Genomic DNA, 20173 nt, shown 5'->3' with positions numbered 1-20173 from the left:
TTTTGAGATTCTTTCTTTATTCCCAGTGGCTGACACTTCTCAATGATGTGCCTTTTTTCATTTGTTGTGCTGAATACTTGTAGGCACTTTCAATTTTGAGACTTATGCCTTGTAGTTCCAGGAAACTTCTTGTATAATTTTTTCTCTGTTTCTTTGTTTTCTGGAGGTACTTCTAGTCAGATATTGTACCTACTGGACCGGATCTCTAAATCTCATATCTTTTCTTTCTCATTGTTCATCTACTCATTTTTGGTTCTGTTTTCACCAAGTTTTCTTGACTTTATCTTCTGATTCTGCTGTGGAATTTTTTTTTTCAATTATTGCATTTTTAATTTCTAAGAGCCCTCTCCTGTTTTTTTTCTTAATTGTTCTTTTATCATAGCATTCTGCTTTTATTTTACATATAAAATCTTCTCATAACTTTTGAGGTTATAAATTAGCATGTAAAGAGTGCTGTTTCTATTCTCTACCGTTTCCTCTTGTACTCTTTCTGTTTTTCTTACTGAGTTCTCTCTTTTAGGTTAGAGGTTGCCTTACATGCCTGGTGGTCTTTTTTCGGGGGGGGGTCCGTTTATATTTAAGAATAGGGTGCTGAAAAGCTGATGCGGGACTCAGTGTGGGTGGATGGGGGTTACAGAGTGATGGGCTTCACTTTTGGATTGTGGAGAAAACATTTTGTTTCTTTTCTGAGTCAGTTTAGCTTTTCAAAAAACATCCCTCTAATTTCTTGCCAAGGGAAGTGACTTGTAAACATTTTTGACAGTAAGAAGTGATTTTCCATCACATCCCAGTCCACACACACATACATAAACATAAAGATAAAAAAAATTTCATGAAAAAAATATTTCCTTTTTCTACATGTAATGCACTCTGATCTTTCTACCTAGTCTACTGCACTTTCTTTTTTTTAATGTTTGTGACAGACCTTGTGATGTGCCATTTGGATGCCCCGCAATGAGGGACTGGTTGCCCAGCTGCTGGGAGTGCTGCTGAGGGGCAGTCTTCAGCTGTCAGCTCTCTCGGGGATTGCCTAAGCCCAGAGAGCTGCTGTGTCCAAGGTCATCCTTCCTGGGATGGCCACATCCAATGTGGGGGGATGTAATAATTTGCTAGGGCTGTCATAATAAAATACCACATACTGGGTGATTTAAACAACAGAAATTTATTTTTTCACGGTTCTGGGGGCTAGAAGTCCAAGGTTAAGGGGTCAGCAGATTATTTTCTCCTGAGGCCTCTCTCCTTGCTTGCAGGTGGCCACCTTTTCATTGTGTCCTCATATAACATTTTCTCTGCATGCCTACCCTTGGTGTTTCTTCCTCTTCTCATAAGAACACTAGTCACATTGGATTAGAGGTCTACCCTGAGGGCCTCAATTTAACTTGCTCACCCCTTTAAAGACCTTATCTCCAAATAAAGGATAAAGGGGATAAAGGCCTGGCCATCTTGGCCTCTCTTGGGACAACTCTGAAGAGCCATTCTAGCTTAGTACATCCCATGGGCTTGGCTGAAGAGGTCACTGAGCTTTGAGTCACAGTTCCACTCTTCCCTTCATCTGATTCTGTTTCGTTCTTCAGGTGTTTATCCGAAGGGCATGCCCTAATAAATATTCTGAATCCATAACTCAGTTTTAGAGTCTGTTTCCTGGCGAACCCAACCAATGGCAATGTTGGTTATGACCCATTAAACTGATTTCATAGTCCGCTAATCGTAACCAATTTCATAACCCACAGTTTGAAAAACACTTGCCTAGGTGTTTGTTGCTTGATTAACAGTTCTCTGATTATGTGGCAGGGAAGAGAACACAGATAATCCAACCATTCCCAACGTAGGCTTCTAATTCATTTCAGTGCTTATGTCCCTGCCATATCCATGTCTTCTATCAGGCCTGGTTTCTCTAATGCCCAGGCCTTTGCTACTGGAGTGTCTCCAGGAAACAAACCTTATATCTCCTCCTGGGAGATAGCCTGGGAGTAGCCTGGGTGCTGATTTTCTGTGCACGAGGGTGCAAAGTAGTTGACTGTTCCTTTTCAAGCTCTTTAACTTATTTCCTGCTTTATGTGGCACACCTCACTCCCACTCTACCAAATCTGGTGACCCCCAAGTCCCGAGCCTCTTTCTGGTTCTTCAAGGCAAAATATCTTGCTTATCTTCAGTATGCCCCACTTTGAACACTTTAGATTGTAGCTTCCTCTCCCATTGGGCCAGTTAACCCTCCGTCATTCTCTTTCCATCAAATATCTGTTGACATCTCTCATCTATTCCTATCCCTTCTTCTGGCCTGTACCGAGAGGAGATAAATGCCTAGGTTCATTTACCATCTTTAGCTAGAAGCCAGCAACTAGAAACTTACTGACAGTCGTATCACCACTGTGGCTGAAAGATGGACAGGGAGGTATTTGTTTTTTGCACCTTGCTTGCCTCTTTTTATGCAAGGAGCTTTTTATGTAAGGAGCCTTGCTTTATGTGAGGATATGAAGTTAAATCATATAGAGCTGTAACTTAAAAGTCCTTAGGAGTCATGAAAAGCTCTGAGATTAAAAATGATACAAGAGAGAAAGTGATGAATACATAAGAGAACAGATGCAGTGTTGTGAAAATTTAAAGGAGAGCATTGTTATATTCAAAATAAAGAGTAAATTAGTAGTGTATATAAAGTAGAATAAAATTGCCCCTAAATCTTAGTGATGACAAGAGAAATTACCAGGGACAGGAAGCAATTTTCCAGTCACGGACCGAGTGCCACTCTCTGTCGGATATGGTGCTATACCTCAGAGAGATTAATGGAGAAATGGTCCCAGCCTGCCTGTAAGGAGTTCACATCGATTACAATATTGAAAAAGCCAAATGACAAAACAAAACAAACTGTACCAACACAAATTCCATGTGCGCTCCTCAGTAAACCCACGATTATGTCCGTTTTTCCTATCAAAGAGTGGATTTGTGATATTGCAGAATAGATTCTCTTCACATCATGTGGTATATAATCTGAACTCCATGGAAAGATGAAAATAGTTGTAATGAATGGAAGAAAATCCAGCATCTCTCTAATTCTTCATACTATAAATACTGAGAAGGGTCAGGAATGACTCTTTAATGCTGGAATTTAAGGCATAGCAACATCAGGGTGAGGATGACTTGGGGAAAGCCTTTCTGGTGGCCTTAAAAACACACATAAGTAGGGGCGCCTGGGTGGCACGGTCAGTTGAGTGTCTGACTCTAGGTTTTGGCTTCGGCCATGTTCCCAGGGTTATGAGATTGAGCCCTGCACTGGGCTCTGTGCTGAGCATGGAGTCTACTTGGGATTCTCTCCCTCCCTCCCTCTCTGGCCCTCCCATGTGTGCTCTCTCTCCTCCCCTCTAAAATAAATCTTTAAACACACAACACACTCACACAGAGTAGCAGAGGCTGGCCTTTCTGCCTCCGCTAGGGCTAGTCCCACAGAGTGGGGAGTCTTTAGCAGGGTTTTGATGAGTGGGCTGGCCCTTATTCTCATATTGGCTCTGGAAGAGCTCGGCATAATCCACAGCCAATTAATCTTGTCAGGGTGCCTATTGATTTCAGCTATAGCTCAGACACTGTCACTGCAAATAACCATCCCAAGGAGCCATTGTCTCATTGGTACACTCATTCACTTCAAAATGTGAATAAAACATTTTAATTTGGACAAAAGAGCATCTGTTTCCACTGAAAAAAGTTACAACACTCAAAGTGCACTTACATTTTGGTAGTTTTCAAAAATAGAAAATCCAATTATTGTATATGAAGGAGTTTTGAAAAAATAATCTAAGAATAAAAGAATTGTTTCTCAACTACTCATTTGTGGATAGAGCTTTTTAATTAAAAAAACAAACCATAAGGGTCATTAGAAAAAGCATTCTTCTTCTCCCACCCCCAGGCTATTATTGTGGTTTGGCCGCTGAGCAGTGGGAGTATGAAAATGTCTACCTGGAGAAGGAGAGAAGGTGAGGGGGTGGATTTGTGGGAGAACAAAGGAGAGGGTGGGTGGTGGGCCCCAGGTCACTGAGCACTTGTGTGGGAAGAGGCTGGCCCCGGAATCAGCAAGGAGTAGGAGGCCAGGTTTGTGTGGGTGATGAGGGGGCCACCAGGAGAAAACAAAGCCATTTCACAAATGTGAATGTCTTAGGAAAATATCCATAGGATGGTGAAAAGAGCATTAGAAAACAATTCATTAGCAATTCTAATTTTAAAAAAGCAAAGCTTGCTGATAATGCCATCTTACAGGTCCTCATTTTGAATTTTAAAAATTATCCTTTTCAAAGAATGTCTCAGTATATATGTAGCTTTAAGAGTGATCTCGGTGTTGCCTCTGTAAATATGAGTGGCCCAAAGCAGAGCGGAGGAACCAGTTGAAGATTCATGGTTGAGGTGAGCTTAAATTTTCCATCTAAAACAAGGCCAAAAACCCTAGGAAGAAGAAAGGGATACTTTTCTTTCCTTATTTGTTAGCCAAAGGCATTTATGTTAAATTTCTTTAAAAACTGCACTTGGCATTTTTTCAACATCTGCATTAAAGTCTGAAACTGAAGCACAGACTCATATAACATTAGGGTGAAGACAGAATCATAGAGCTCATCTTAGTGAGTTGCCAAGCCACGTTTATGGAATGAGCTAAACAGACTTGGTGGAGAACTGGGATGTGAGGTTGGTAACATTTAATCAATCAATCAATCAGCAAACAGGATGGGCTGAAAGGGCCCTGGCCCCACCCACAGCAGCCACCAGAAATAAGTGTGGAATGTTTGTGACTCCACAGAGAGGCACATGGGCTGGCGGAGTGGGATACTGAGTAGTGAGCGGTTTCTGGTGCTGCAGTGCCTTTCTGTGGCCTCTGGTAGGAGGGCTGGAGACCCCTACTCCTTGGTATAACAATGTCAGCTTCCTCGCCCAGAATTTGCCTTATCAGACCAGAGCTTAGCTAAAGAGTTAGCATCCCATTTCTCCTGGTCTTTGCCTGTGTTTTCCGTTTGAGCTAATTCAGGTCTGCTGGGCTTGCTTCTTGCTGAATTTCCCAAAGAGGGAAAGGACTGTTTGAATTTTCTCTTTTTGGTCAGCCCAGTGAATCCCAGTTCAAAGATTCCTTGTCTTTCTCTCTGTTTTACTGATATCCTTTAATTACCCTTTAAAAACTAGCTTTTCATTCAAAATTTTTTTATGTGTTGAGGACATCCTGTCAAGGGCAAGATGAAACAGTTGAGCAGCAATAACTACACAGTAAAATAAAAACTAAGATCCTCTTATTTTTTAAAAAATAAAGTTAGTAGTGATGAGGACACGGAATACACGTGAGGTTCAGTGGGGTAGAGTCCGGAGACGACGACCAAGAAAGAATTCTTAAGGTGTCTTTGGTGCAAAAATGGTGGTTTATTAAAGCACGGAGACAGGACCCGTGGGCAGAAAGACCTGCTGCACCGGGGTTGTGAGAGGTGGCTGTTATATACCATGGGGTTGGGGGAGGTAAGGAAAAAGGGAGGTTGAGGAAATACTTTCATTATGTTAAAGAAGACTCACAAGATACCAGAGGCCTTGCCATTGTCAAGTTAAGGTTGTTTTTCCCTCTAGCAAGGCATTAACATTAAGATGGTTGGGAACTTCCTGGTGCCTGCAGATTACAAGGACATTTAATTGTATCTACATTCCCTTCCGGGGTCTAGGTTATTGATAGAAATGCTTGTTCTTGTAAACTGCTAAGACATTTGTAAACTGAGGGAGACTTAAGTCTTGCAGGATTGGTGTCTATAGGTTAACTATTTCTTTGTCCTTTAGGGCAGCCAGGAGTGCCTGAGGAATGTCACCTACATCCCATGGTGGGGCGCGGGGTTGCGGGGTGTCAGTTTCTCCTTTGTCCTCAGCTGGCCTTCTGTTCCCTCATCAGTAGCATCCAAGACTAGGGGCCACTAAAATAAGAAATCTATCTACAATATAATTAACTGAACTCATTATATTATGAGAACAGCTATGATGTTATTCGTAATAATGGTATTTTGACATTCATTTTGCAGAATATTTACATTCCTGTATTTGATTTTTAAGAGATAGAGGCGCCTGGGTGGGTCAGTCTGTTAAGCGTCCGCCTTCGGCTCAGGTCATGATCCCGGGGTTCTGGGATCAAGTCCTGCATTGGGCTTCCAGCTCAGCAGAGAGCCTGTTTCTCTTCCATTGCCCTTCGCGCCCCCCCCCAGCTCATTCTCTTGCTCTCACTCTCTCTCTCTCAAATAAATAAAATCAAAAGAAAGAAAGAAAGAAACATATTTGGTGCTATGGGCTGAATTGTGTCCCTCCCCTCCAAATTCATATGTTGAAGTCCTAACCCTTAGTACCTCAAAATGTGACTGTATTTGGAGATAGGATCTTTAAAGGGTTAATTAAGTTACAATGAGGTCTTATGGGTGGGCCCTAATTCAATCTTTTATTAGTCTCCTCAAAAGAAGAGATTAGGACCCAGACACATACAGAAGGAAGACCATGTGTAGACACAGGGAGAATCTGGCCATCTAAAAGTCAAGGAGATTTCTCCAAAGAAGACATTCAGATGGCCAACAGATACATGAAAAAAATGCTCAACATCACTCAGCATCCGGGAAATACAAATCAAAACCGCAATGAGATACCACCTCACACCAGTTGGAATGGCTAAAATTAACAAGTCAGGAAACGACAGATGTTAGCGAGGATTCAGAGAAAGGGGAACCCTCCTACACTGTTGGTGGGAATGCAAGCTGGTACAGCCACTCTGGAAAGCAGTATGGAGGTTCCTCAAAAAGTTGAAAATAGAGCTACCTTGTGACCCAGCAATTGCACTACTGGGTATTTACTCCAAAGATACAAATGTAGTGATCCGAAGGGGCACCTGCACCCCAATGTTTATAGCAGCAATGTCCACAATAGCCAAACTATGGGAATAGCCCGTATGTCCATCAACAGATGAATGGATAAAGAAGATGTGTGTGTGTACACAATGGAATATTACTCAGCCATCAAAAAATGAAATCTTGCCATTTGCAACAATGTGGAAGGAATTAGAGAGTATTATGCTGAGCGAAATAAGTCAATCAGAGAAAGACAATTATCATATGATCTCACTGATATGTGGAATTTAAGAAACAAAACAGAGGATCATAGGGGAAGAGAGGAAAAAATAAAACAAGATGAAACCAGAGGGAGACAAACCATAAGAGACTCTTAATCATAGAAAACAAACAGAGTTGCTGGAGCGGAGGGGAGTGGAGGGATGGGGTGACTAGGTGATGGACATAAAGGTGGGCATGTGATGTAATGAGCACTGGGTATTATATAAGACTGGTGAATCACAGACCTATACCTGTGAAACCAATAATACATTATATGTTAATTAATTGAATTTGAATTTAAAAAAAAAAGAAAAGTCAAGGAGAGAGGCGTCAGAGAAACCAACTCTGTTGACATTTGATCTTGGACTTCTAGCCTCTAGAACTGTAAGAAAATAAATTTCTGTGGTTTAAGCCACCCAGTCTATGGCAGCCCTAGCAATCTAGTACATATGGTCTTCATTCTGTGTTACATGTCACTTTCAAGTGTTCTTTGAGAGAAGATGGTGGTTCAAGGCAGAGATTACCTTCTCTTCTTGAGTCTTCTCACATAGGGTGATTGGAGAAGGGGACAGGCTGCAAGAGAACGAACAATACTGAGGGGAGCAGAGAGGATCCAGACCCTGGGAAAATGGTGGTAATGGGGTCTGGAACATCCCCTTCTCTTCCTGGCTGTTAGCAACTTCTAATCCTCCCGGAAAAAACGTTAAAATGTTCTTAATAAGTTTAGCTCTGTTCCATTTGCAATAGTAATGCAGTATATAAATTCTCTGGATACGTGTCACATAAATGATTAAGATTTCTAAAAAAATACTGATGATATTATAAGAAACAAATATAGTATTTCAGTACTTAAAAATCACTTGGGATAGAAAAGCGATCTTTAGATCCCTAACTCTACCCAGAACGCAGTCCATTAAATTCATAGTTGAGGGGATTAAGTCAACTTAATGGCTATACCTCCTACGTACCTTAACAATGAGCTACATGGAGGAACTGAATTCACAATAAATCCATGGCACTATTAAAGAACAGCCACATTTAAAATTTTTTTGGTTGCGGGGCGCCTGGGTGGCACAGTGGTTAAGCGCCTGCCTTCGGCTCAGGGCGTGATCCCGGCGTTATGGGATCGAGCCCCACATCAGGCCTCTTCTGCTATGAGCCTGCTTCTTCCTCTCCCACTCCCCCTGCTTGTGTTCCCTCTCTCGCTGGCTGTCTCTATCTCTGTCGAATAAATAAATAAAATCTTTAAAAAAAAAAAAAAAATAAAATTTTTTTGGTTGGAAGTTAATAAATATAAAGTCCTAGCTCAAAGGAGGCTCTCAACAAATATGTGTTGAATTAAAATAGAAGATATCACTTAAAATCACAGTATCACCAACACATGGCATATTTGTCCAGAAGTTCAAAGATTTAATCCAGATAGCCAATTTGTTTTTAAAAGAAGGTGACCAGTAATGGAGAGCAAATGTCATATTTTCTTGAATTTTGAATGATATATACTGTTAGGGTATAATTCTCAAAAAGAGAAAAATGAGTAACACACAAATAGTAAATGAATATGTACAAGGATTTTATTCAACATATTAAAAATGAGAGAGCAGCAAGATGCTCAAACCAGTTCAATGAGCACTTGAGGAGGGAGGTGTATGTAAGCATTGGGTAAAGGAGGGGCAAGTGAGATCTGATGGTGGCCACTGGCCCGCAGCCCCTGCATTCCTTACCTGCCTCTGTCTACTGCTCCCAGACCTCAAGCATTCCTGTCCCAGCAGCAGGAACTGCTTGACTCCTACCTGCAGGCCCCCACCTTAATTCAGTGTTCCTTCCGGGCTGAGAAAGTAGCAGCAGTTCTTGTCTGAACACTTTTAGGACTCAGCGGTAAAGTCACCTGACTTCTCATTTTGCTCTGGACCTTCGGCCCTATGTCCTGAGTCTGGCCCACATCCATGTACACCATAGGTGGTAGCTGCCTTCGCCTCTGTGCCTCAGCCACAGTTGGAGACCTGGCTACGACTGTCACCCTCTTAGGAGCCAGTTCCTGCCTCATTGTCACCATCCCTTTCAGAAACTGGTGACTGGCCCCTGAGTCCCCGAGCAGACAATTCTGAAATTGGTTTTCAGCTTTTCTGGGTACCAACTACCTGCCTGAAGCAGCCCGGCCTCACCTACTCCCAAAACCCTCTATCCGGGAGCAGGGTACCCTTCTCCACACTTCCCAAGGCTACTATAATTTTTTAGGATGCTTCCCTGCTAGGCATTTATGACTGCTTGCCTAAACTACTACATTTTGTTGCTATCTCTCAAGGTATAATGCCCTTCTCATTGCTAAATTGTATCTTATTAGAACTTCCTCTGGCATTGGACATGGCTGACCACTCCCCCCTTGAAAATTCTCTTCCCTTGGCTCAGGTGACCCTCTGCTGTCCCATCTGCTTCACAGTTTCTGTTGCAGGCTCTTCTTCTTCTGCCCTCCATTTATTAATTTATTTGTTCGTTTGTTTGTTGAGAGAGAGACAGAGTACATGTGGGAGTAGCGTGGGAGGGGCAGAGGGAGAGGGAGAATCTTAAGCAGGCTCCACGCCCAGCACAGAGCCCCACACAGAGCCCAATGTGGGATTCGATCTCGTAACCCTGAGATCATGGACCTGAGCCAACATCAACCGACTGAGCCACCCAGGTGCCCATTGGCCCTCCTTTTAAATGAAAGTGCTCTCTTCAGGGTTCTGTCCTTGGCCCTCTTCTCATTTGACTCTTTCCACTCAGCCTGGCAATCTTGTCCCCATCCCCCTGCCTTCAATTAAGATTTCTATGCTCAAGAGTCCCAGATCTTTCTCTCCTGCTCACATCTCCTTTCTGAGCTCCAGCTCTCCTACCCAGCTACCTACTAGTCATGCATGTACTTCAAAGTCACTTCCAAATGGAATTTATTCTTTTTCTTTCTAAACTTGTATTTTTTGTTTTCTTAGTCTTGGTAAGTAGGATGGATGTTCATTTAAACCAGAAACCCCAAATCACTTTCATGGGCAATTAGTAACCAGTTTCTCTGGATTCTAGCTCTATCCCCCTGCCACTGCCTTGCTTTATATCCTGATTATCCTGACCTATTTGCACTTTGAGTGCTCTTGCTGTCTCCCTTTCCCCACATTGCCACTATTTTTTTTTTTATTTTGAGGTTCACTCTACGAGGGGTTGTGCAACCAGTTTAGTGAATTGTTTCATATATATACCTATATACCTTCACATATGTATACACATATGTACACACATATGTGTATGTATTATATGTTTCACACACACACATATATATACTGTGCATATGAATCACCATGTGTAAAATGTATTTCTTACTACAGATGATGATCATAAAAGTTCAAAGCCATTCCTGTAAAATTGACCAGATCGGTTTCTTTCTTGCTTCATTGGCTTGTCTAGAGAATAAGTTCAAATATTTAGCAAAAATCTTCAAACTCCCACGATAGAGCTGCAGACGACTTCTACATCCTACAAGCTTTCAAACGGGGGGAACTTTAGGAGTACATGGTTATATGCCAGGAGGTACCAAGAGAGCCACTGGAGAAACAGTCTTGGTCCCCCCATAGCAATAATTTTACTTGCCAGCAAGTAGTATGGAAAATAGTCTTTTTGTATTCAAATAGCACAGATGTATTGCCAAGTAAAATTTAAAAGTTGCGTGAATTTTAAGGTAAAATATTAGGATGTAATGAAAAACTGCCAGAAGGTTTGGGACAGGATTCTCCTGTCGGAGAAGCACTGCCGCAAGCACCAGAAATGCTCTGGCACTGCCTTTCACGTCTACCACGAGCCGAAGTTACTCATGTCCAGTGACACGCAGGTATAGTGATGCCACACGGCAGTCAATGTGCCACAGGTCACACAAAGCACACTGCTGAAATTGATGTTAGCTAGTAGAAAAAAGCAAACTAAGGGGTCTAGCGTCCTAGGTTCAGGTGCCACTCTCACTTACAGGCTCTAAGGTGCTAGACGTGGCTCTTAACCAGATTGTGAGAGAGAACCAGATGTGAGAGAGATCTGGCTGCAGCACCTGTCACCCCCAGGGGTCCTCGAGAAATATGTGATTGGTATGGGGCGCTTGGGTGGCTCAGTTGGTTAAGCATTGGACTCTTGGCTTTTGGCTCAGGTCATGATCTCACAGGTCGAGAGATCGAGCCCTGCATCAGGCTCCCTGTTCAGCACGGAGTCTAAGGATTCTCTCTCCCTCTGCCCCTCCCCCCACTTTCTCTCTCTCTGTCTCTCTAAAATCAATCAATCAATCGTAAATATATATATATACATATACATATATATGTATATGTATATGTATATGTATATGTATATATATATATGGTTGATAGAGCTGGCTACGCAGGTTCCACTGCCTGCCACGAGCTACGCAGGGATCTCTCCAAAGCTGAGGCCTTGGCGGAAGAGCAAACCTTTTAAGTATAGAGTCCTCCCTGCTAAAATCTTAAGCCAAGGCATTTAAGTCTTCTAAGGTCAATTTCTTCTGAAGAGTAGGACTCATAATAACAGTACCTCCCTAAGGTTATTTTGAGGAGGAAATGAGATATATATGTGTAGACACTGTGTAAACACACCTCCTCTTAATACAGCAATAAGAATGTTATTTTTATTATTTTCAGCTTATAACCTGCTTTGCACCAAAGTTTAATATGAAGTTGGTTTTTCCATTAATACCCAGAACACTTAATATTTTAAACTGGTTTGAGGACACAGAAATTTTCTCTCTTTAACTGTACCAGAAGTAGACTGAAAAATACATACCTCTAGGGGCGCCTGGGTGGCACAGCGGTTAGGCATCTGCCTTCGGCTCAGGGCGTGATCCCGGCGTTATGGGATCGAGCCCCACATCAGGCTCTTCAGCTATGAGCCTGCTTCTTCCTCTCCCACTCCCCCTGCTTGCGTTCCCTCTCTTGCTGGCTGTCTCTATCTCTGTCAAATAAATAAATAAATAAATAAAATCTTTAAAAAAAAAATACATACCTCTAAAGCTCCCAAAGGATTTTATAACATTGAGAAAACATTCCCTAAACCTTGCTGAAATTATAATAAAATTATCCTAGCTTAGGAAGTTATTAGCAATTTACCATTTTCAATTCTTGTGATATGTGGATTCTACTTAAAGAAGAGAATATTTTAAATCTATTTGGTGGGTTCCAGGAAGATGACTACAGTGGCAATGTAATTTTGAATCCAAATCTCAACATAAAAACACAGAACTACTCTACAAAATAAAAAGTCCATGGACAACATCTACACTGACGCTAGGTAACAAGGCATCCACAAAGACTTCAAAATGCACATGAGTAAGGACAAACCACGAACAGCCACAGACCTGAATCATACCAGCATCTGAGCAGGAAAAGCAGAAAGAAGCAAGGAAGTTAACAGACGTTGACAGACTTGCAAAACAGCAACGACTATTTCCTGGAACACGTAGGTAGGTTTTGCCCAGTCTAGTAGATGGTGAGCGCACCAAGGCTGTTACAAAGCCTGAAGGTGTTTAAGCAGTGCCGGCCCTATGAACTCTCTCTAGACTGACCTGCCAGAGCTCCCTTCAAAGGACAGAGTGTCCCACGGAAGAGAAATGCTGAGAGTGGAACCAAAATTGAGCTAGACAGAGACAACAGCATAAAGATAGAAAGAGACCCAAATAAAAATGTGTTGCGGGGAGGCAACAGGACCAGGAAATCTCATAAAGCAAGCTGACCCTTCTTAACTACATGAAAATAGCAGAAGAGGGAATTTATGAAGTTAGAGAAGCTTACTTAAAACCACATCTCCTACTAAAAGTTCTAAAAGACCATTTTCGCATAAAAATGAGAAACAAAAAATTATTGAGGCCAAATCCTTTGCATATTTCTAAGAAAAATAGTGGGTAGAGACTAATATCCCTATACCAGAAAGAAATACACAGAACAAATCAAAACTGTAACTTTCTATCTCAAGAGAAGCTAAAACACGTTAAGAAAATGACACAAGACATGAAATGAAAATGTTAATTAAAACTGTTAAAACTTGGAAAATTTTAGGGGCGCCTGGGTGGCACAGCGGTTAAGCATCTGCCTTCGGCTCAGGGCGTGATCCCAGCGTTATGGGATCGAGCCCCACATCAGGCTCCTCTGCTATGAGCCTGCTTCTTCCTCTCCCACTCCCCCTGCTTATGTTCCCTCTCTAGCTAGCTGTCTCTATCTCTGTCAAATAAATAAATAAATAAATCTTTAAAAAAAAAAAAAACTTGGAAAACTTTAAAAACACTGCCACTGAGGTGGCAGAATTCAGGAGACAATTAGAAGTTAAAAAAAAATTCAGAAGCGACACTAAACTAGAAGGAACACAAGAGCAAATATAGTTAAACAGATTATGCCTTAAGAGAAATAAAATATAAAAAGGACAAAATGTTTAAAAAAATATAAGTTAAAAAACATTTGAGAGAAAGTGACAAATAGTGAAAATGGACAAAAAAGATTCATACACAAGTAACCAGAATCTTTGAAGAAGAGATGCAAAACAGGGGACAAAACAAATAATTAAAGAGAACTTTCCTTAAACAAGAAACAATGTGAAATTACATATTGAAAAAGCACACAATGTAGCTGGGAATATTGACCCAGAATAATCAATATCAAGACATATTTCTAGTAAAATGAATGAACTTTTAAAAAATGAGAATATTCCATTGAGTATGCAGTCATAACCACCAAGTAACTTATCGGATAAAAAATTAGATTATCATCAGGTTTTTTTACTTTGACAGTTATACTTTATGCCAGAAGGAAATGAAATAACATATTTAAGAGGCAGAAGAAATAAAATGTGAACTGAGGATTTTATATCCTGCAAAACTGACTTTCAACCATAAAAGGCATGGAACAACAGTTACCAATATGCAAGAACTCAGAGAATATTGTTTTCATTAGCCCTTCCTGAAGAGTCTAGTAGAGGATGAGTTTTAGACAAAATGATTAGAGGTATATAGTAAAACCTAGTTATCTGAAGAAATAATATTAAATGAGAGTTAAAAGTGAATAAATATGTAAGAGCTATATTCTTGCATAATGTAGAAATAGTACAACAATAAAAAACTGAGTGAGAGTGGGGAGAACATATAAAAAATATTTTAAACTGTTCTTTGTAATTATATTGTGGTAGTAATATATGTGTTGTTATTCTAAGCCTGTCGTGTACAATGTGGATGAGTAATTATGAGATATTCTAATTCCGTCATCTCCTGTATCCTTGGGAACCAGAAATCTTGTTATGGAGGAAAAGAGATACAGATGTAGTAAAAGCATAGAAAAGGCTAAGTAAAAAAATCCCATAGTTCTGAATTTTAATTGAAAATATCAGTATAATAAGAAGTACATTTATCTATAAAATTATGTCTGTAGGTATAATTATCAATAGATAGATAGATTTCCTAGCTTTGCCACTGAAAAGGCCAGAAACAATAACCATCCCTGGAGCAATAGACATTAGCACCAAGACTGTGATCTTGAAATTGTAAACGAAATCAGGACTTCTGGAAACATGACTGATTCCATGTCTGGGGCAAGACAAGTAAGGGATGAACCCGGACAGCTGATACCAAGTATCAAAAAAGTTATCAAATACTAGTATGCTGTATCAAAAGGGCTCAGAAGCCAACCTGAAAAGAATCCTGTTGGCCAAAGATAGGACAAGTTGAGCTTCAAAAGAGAAGCAATTGCTATTGATTGAAACCTTATCAAATATGTTGAAATCATGAGTTCATAAGATTGTTTTTAAAAAAAGAGTCACCTTCAGAGGAGGATAAAAAAACAATTTAATCTCTTAAAGTAAAGTGAAGGAAAGAACCAAGTACTTTACCCTAACTTTTCTTTATGAACTGTGTACCTCTGAGTAATCAAATAATAAATAAGGACATGTGTCTCCTTAAAGTATTCCAACCAATAAGTGAAAAAGAAATGATGGAATTAGAATATCACTATTTTGCAAACTCCCAGGGAGTTAATGGATCCAGACATCATAATTTCACAGAAAGAGAATCAACCAGACATCATATGCCTCCTTATGAAAGAACACAGCACAACCTATCATCTTGCCCAAAGAGATAAAACCCAAGTTCAGGAAGCTTCTGAATCCAGCTGCCAGTTTTCAGGGAATACCCAGGACTGAGGAACATGCCATACTGCTCTGTGAGTACAAAAACACCTCTACATGGTGGAAAGATGAACCTGTAGAATGAGATTTGAAAGATATATTAAAAATATGTAAGGACAGAAATATAATGTCTATGGATGTGCACTTCTGCCATATAATTATAAAGAAACACATGGAAATAATTACCATAAAGATTAGGATGGTGGGTACTTTTGGGGGAGGTAAGTGGTTTGAAATTGGTGAAGGACATGGAGGGCTTCTGGAATAGCTGGAAAATTCTATTCTTGATTTGGGGGTTGGCTACAAGAATGTCTGCCTTATGATAACTCAATAGGGTATACATTCATTTTGTATTGTTTTCTCTGCTTTTATTTTACAATAGATGTAAGAATTAAAACAACAAAAGCCTATTTACATAATCGATACCTATCACAACAAGGGGAGAATTTCAACAAGATTCTGTCGTGTATTATTCAAGATCGATAAAGTGTTAAAAGGAGCCTATAATATTTCTGGTGATTATAGTATCTGGCAAAGAGTAGAAAGAGGGAAAACTAGGAAAAGGCAATAAAGAACCAGGTGAAATAGGAAAATGGAAAGCAGGAAGAGTAACCTCTCAATCCTAAAACAAATCCAAGAAATATTAGTGGGTTTAGCTTTAATTATTGCTGAAACAAGTTAAGAGCCTTAAATATTTAGATGGATTATTTTAAACATCGTTGTTAGGCAAAATATCTTTAAGTGAAAAGAAGAAAGAAAAAGGAGTGCCAGCCTATATGAACATGCATTTCCAGGGACACACCTGCAATGTGGTTAAGACAGACAAATTCTAACTTGCAGAATGCGTGCCTGACAAAGGAGTTAACTCCCTCCTCCTTTCTATTTCCTCCAGAGTCTCAACGCCTTACCCTGCCCATCATTCCAAGGGGCAAGTGATCTAGTTAACTGAACTCTCTCTTGTTAGACCATCCAAATAGTCACTGCTCAGTCTACTCTACCTTTCCTTTTTTTTCCCCTTACCTTCTTCTTTTTCTACCATTCCTATTACTGTCTCCTTACTTTCCCTATTATAACCCCATACTCTTTAGTCTAATTTTCTTCTGTGTCATTAGAATAGGAAATACTTGCTATTTGGGAAATTCGGTGATTTGTATAAAGATGTTGTGTAAATCAACAAACAAGAGCAATAGTAGGAAAAATACTTGATATAGAAGCAACTCCCATTTTGAGTCAATGTGTAAATTTCTACAGGAAAGGGGCGCCTGGGTGGCACAGTGGTTAAGCGTCTGCCTTCGGCTCAGGGCGTGATCCCGGCGTTATGGGATCGAGCCCCACATCAGGCTCCTCCGCTGTGAGCCTGCTTCTTCCTCTCCCGCTCCCCCTGCTTGTGTTCCCTCTCTCGCTGGCTGTCTTTATCTCTGTCGAATAAATAAATAAAATCTTTAAAAAAAATTTTTTTTACAGGAAAATACATTTATCAAAGTTTAGGATAAGAAATAAAACTCATTTATTAAGTCAGCATAAATTTCAACTACCATTTTCAGAAACCTCCAAAGGCTTTTGGAAGCTGTCAGAAATATCACCACAGTGATTTTTTCCCCTGTCTATTGCTATTCCAGTCTTTGTCTTCTATGATACCCTTCCCACCATGGAGGCCGAAAATCCCCGCCACTCCACCCCATTTAGCAAGGGCATGGGCTAGTCACTACTACTACTGCAAATACTACTACTTCTTCCTCCTCCTCCTCCCCTACTCCTCCTTCTCCTCCTCCTTCTTCTTAAAGGACTATTTATTTTTTGAGAGAGAGAGAGCAAGCACAAGGCAGGGGAGAGGGAGAAGCAGGCTCTCTGCTGAGCAGGGAGCCCGATGCAGCACTCGATCTCAGGACCCTGGGATCATGACCTGAGGTGAAGGCAGATGCTTAACCCACTGAGCCACCCAGGCGCCCTGGGCTAGTCACTTCTAATAGCACCAGCAAGGGAGTCTGTTGAGAGGGTCAAAGTGAGGGCTTCTAAGAATGGCTCCACTTCCCATTCAAGAGATGAAAGGGGAGTTAGTGCCTCCTGCCTCTGGTCACAGTGGTATGAGGACCCAATATTGGAGGCAATGGCAGCCCTTTTCAGTTATGAGGAGAAAAGCTTATGGACAAAGTCCAACAAGCTAAGAGTGGGAAGTAGAGACCTGGAAAGAGTCTGAGACCTTGATAGCATGCTTAAGCTGCTGAATTAACCTGCCTTGGGACTTACTTCCATGTGACATAATAAATGTCTTCATTGTTTAATACACAGATGGAGTTTTTGACCCTTTCAATAAGGACAGGGCCTAATAAATCACAGCAAAGAAATATAAATGAGTGTGCGGAAAAGTTACTGAAATGTACTAAATCATAATTATTTTTTCCATCTAGCTTTATAGACTTTGCTTAATGTAAGCAAAATATATCTAATTTTAGGCAGATAGACTTCACAGGCAAAATAGGACTAATAACATTAGCAAAAATTAGAAGTATATTAATTGAATTATTTCTACTTTCCATGATCTCTACTGACACATGACTAATTTAAAAATTATAATTGTGTTATAGAAACCGTCAGAGCAGATAGACTCTCATGTCAATTTTCTTCATAAATAAAATATTTTTATTATAAATAAAACATTATAAATTTCTTCCCAACAGTTGCTTATACTTTCTTTCCACTCCCATGATCAACAGTAACATCCTGGAAAAATAAGGAAAGTCAAAATCTTTATAACAACTCCATATTATTCTTGGATCTAGCCAGATGTATATATTCTAGATATAGAATGCAAAGAGACAGCAATATTGGAAATACAGATAGGCTATTTAGATCTGGTTTGGAGAGGGAGAGAGAGACAGAGACAGAGAGACAACATACAAGTAGAGGAAGAAAATCTGAGACTGTTATATTTATCTTCATCTCCTAGCCCCTACATGCCTTTTTAAAAAAATATTTGAGTTCTTTCCAAAAACACATGAAAGAAATAGATTGAAGAAGTTTCCGGATAGACTGTGACCACCAGGGACATTCTGCAGTAAGTGCTTGATCAAGAACTGAAAGCAGGAAGAGAAAATCCCTGTTTGAACTGAACTGAAGGGCTCCTGAATCATACACAAATCTTTTTCATTGTCAATAAATGATCGATGAAGATAGTTAAGGAATTTAAACTATAAGCATATCTGTAGTTTACAGCTTTCCATGAAAGAAAAATATATAATTATTTCACTATAATCGTTTTAATAGAAATTACTCCAGTGGCGGGGGGGGGGAGACCTAGATTGTTGAGAAAGGCTGATTAAAAACGCTTTCCAAGGGTATGTTGGCAGCAAAGAAAACTTTGATAGAATTTCTTTAGGAATCAGGTGACGTGGAATGGTAGGATTCGATGGTGTCCAGGCGAAAGATTGCTCTACTCTTTGAAAACATAATAACTGGTTACCAGTTTTCTGTATCCTAGTTCCTTAAATTAACTCTTAGAAAGCTGTAACTCTTCGACCTTTTTTTAAGATTAAGCAAATATGTCAATTTTTTTCCCTTAGATACTATTTTTTAGCCACCATCAACTAACCATCAATCACTTTTGAATATTTTTTCTGCCACTAATACAGTATAGTCAGGACTGTTTGCCTCAGAATTACCAATGTAGATTTCCAGGCCACAAAAGAGACCTAATGAATAAGAATATTTGGAGATGGGACTCTTACCCACACCAAAATTTGACAACCACTACTTTAAAGAATTCCACGTCTCTCTACTTGAATTGAAAATTTTGAATTAAATTTGACCAATTATTTTTTACAACGGGCTTTACTAATTTGATATAGAGGACATACTATCTTTCTTATAAATTATATTTATTCTAATCTTTCCCAACATTTATTCATACTGAAAAGCTATCTCTCTCTTAGTTTTGACATGAATTATTACTAAAATTACCAAACTAGTATATGGCAAGTCAATTTCAAAATATTTCCTAAATGAAATATGCTAAGAAAAACATGATCCAATGAGTCAATTTCTATTTTTACTTTTTTCCTTTATGGATAGGTCTTGAACAGCCTGCTGTTGTTTGGTGTTTATTTTCTCTCTTTAAGTAAAATTCAAAAATGGGAATTTTTAAAAAGAAAACGTTATGACATATAGCCTCTGTAATTTTTACGTCATTGGTGGGTGTCAGCGCAGTAACAGACTAATTCTTTCTTTATGAAAGAACACAATGTAGTAGAACTTTATTTTATTCTAATTCATTTAACTAAATGTTCTACCTACCTAGAAACCAAGTGAAAGTTCCTAAATAATTTCTGACATGAGCTAAATTTTACATCTGATTCATAATGACTGGTTATAATCCTATGACAGTTACAGAAAATTAATTAGTTATGAAGAACAAGAACTCTAGAAATAAAAATGCAGAGGCTGAAAATTGGATTATAATCTTTTTCACACCATGTGGAAATAGTCGAATGGAATTAAAAAACTCAGGTCACTAAAATAATATTAAGGAAGCTCTTTATTATACTTTTTTTTTTTTTCAAAAATGCATCATATTATAGGGGCGCCTGGGTGGCTCAGTTGTTTAGGTATCTGCCTTCAACTCAGGTCATGATCCCAGAGTCCTGGGATTGAGCCCCACATTGGGTTCCCTGCTCAGTGGGGAGCCTCCCTCCTCTCTCTCTCCCCCTGCTTGTGCTCTCTCTGTCTCTCTGCCAAAAAAAAAATATATATGTATATATATATCATATTATACCAATATGAATTACATAAAGTACATACACACAATATTTTAGCTGTGGTTACAAACTTGCTGAAAAAGCTACTTCCTCTCAAGCATGAAACTTGTAAAACTCAAAGTTTATTTCTAATGATTTTGGATCGCTTGGGGTACA

The sequence above is a fragment of the Ailuropoda melanoleuca genome, chromosome 2 (genome assembly GCF_002007445.2).
Source record: "Ailuropoda melanoleuca isolate Jingjing chromosome 2, ASM200744v2, whole genome shotgun sequence".
Taxonomy (NCBI): domain Eukaryota; kingdom Metazoa; phylum Chordata; class Mammalia; order Carnivora; family Ursidae; genus Ailuropoda; species Ailuropoda melanoleuca.
This window is presented reverse-complemented; position numbering follows the sequence as displayed.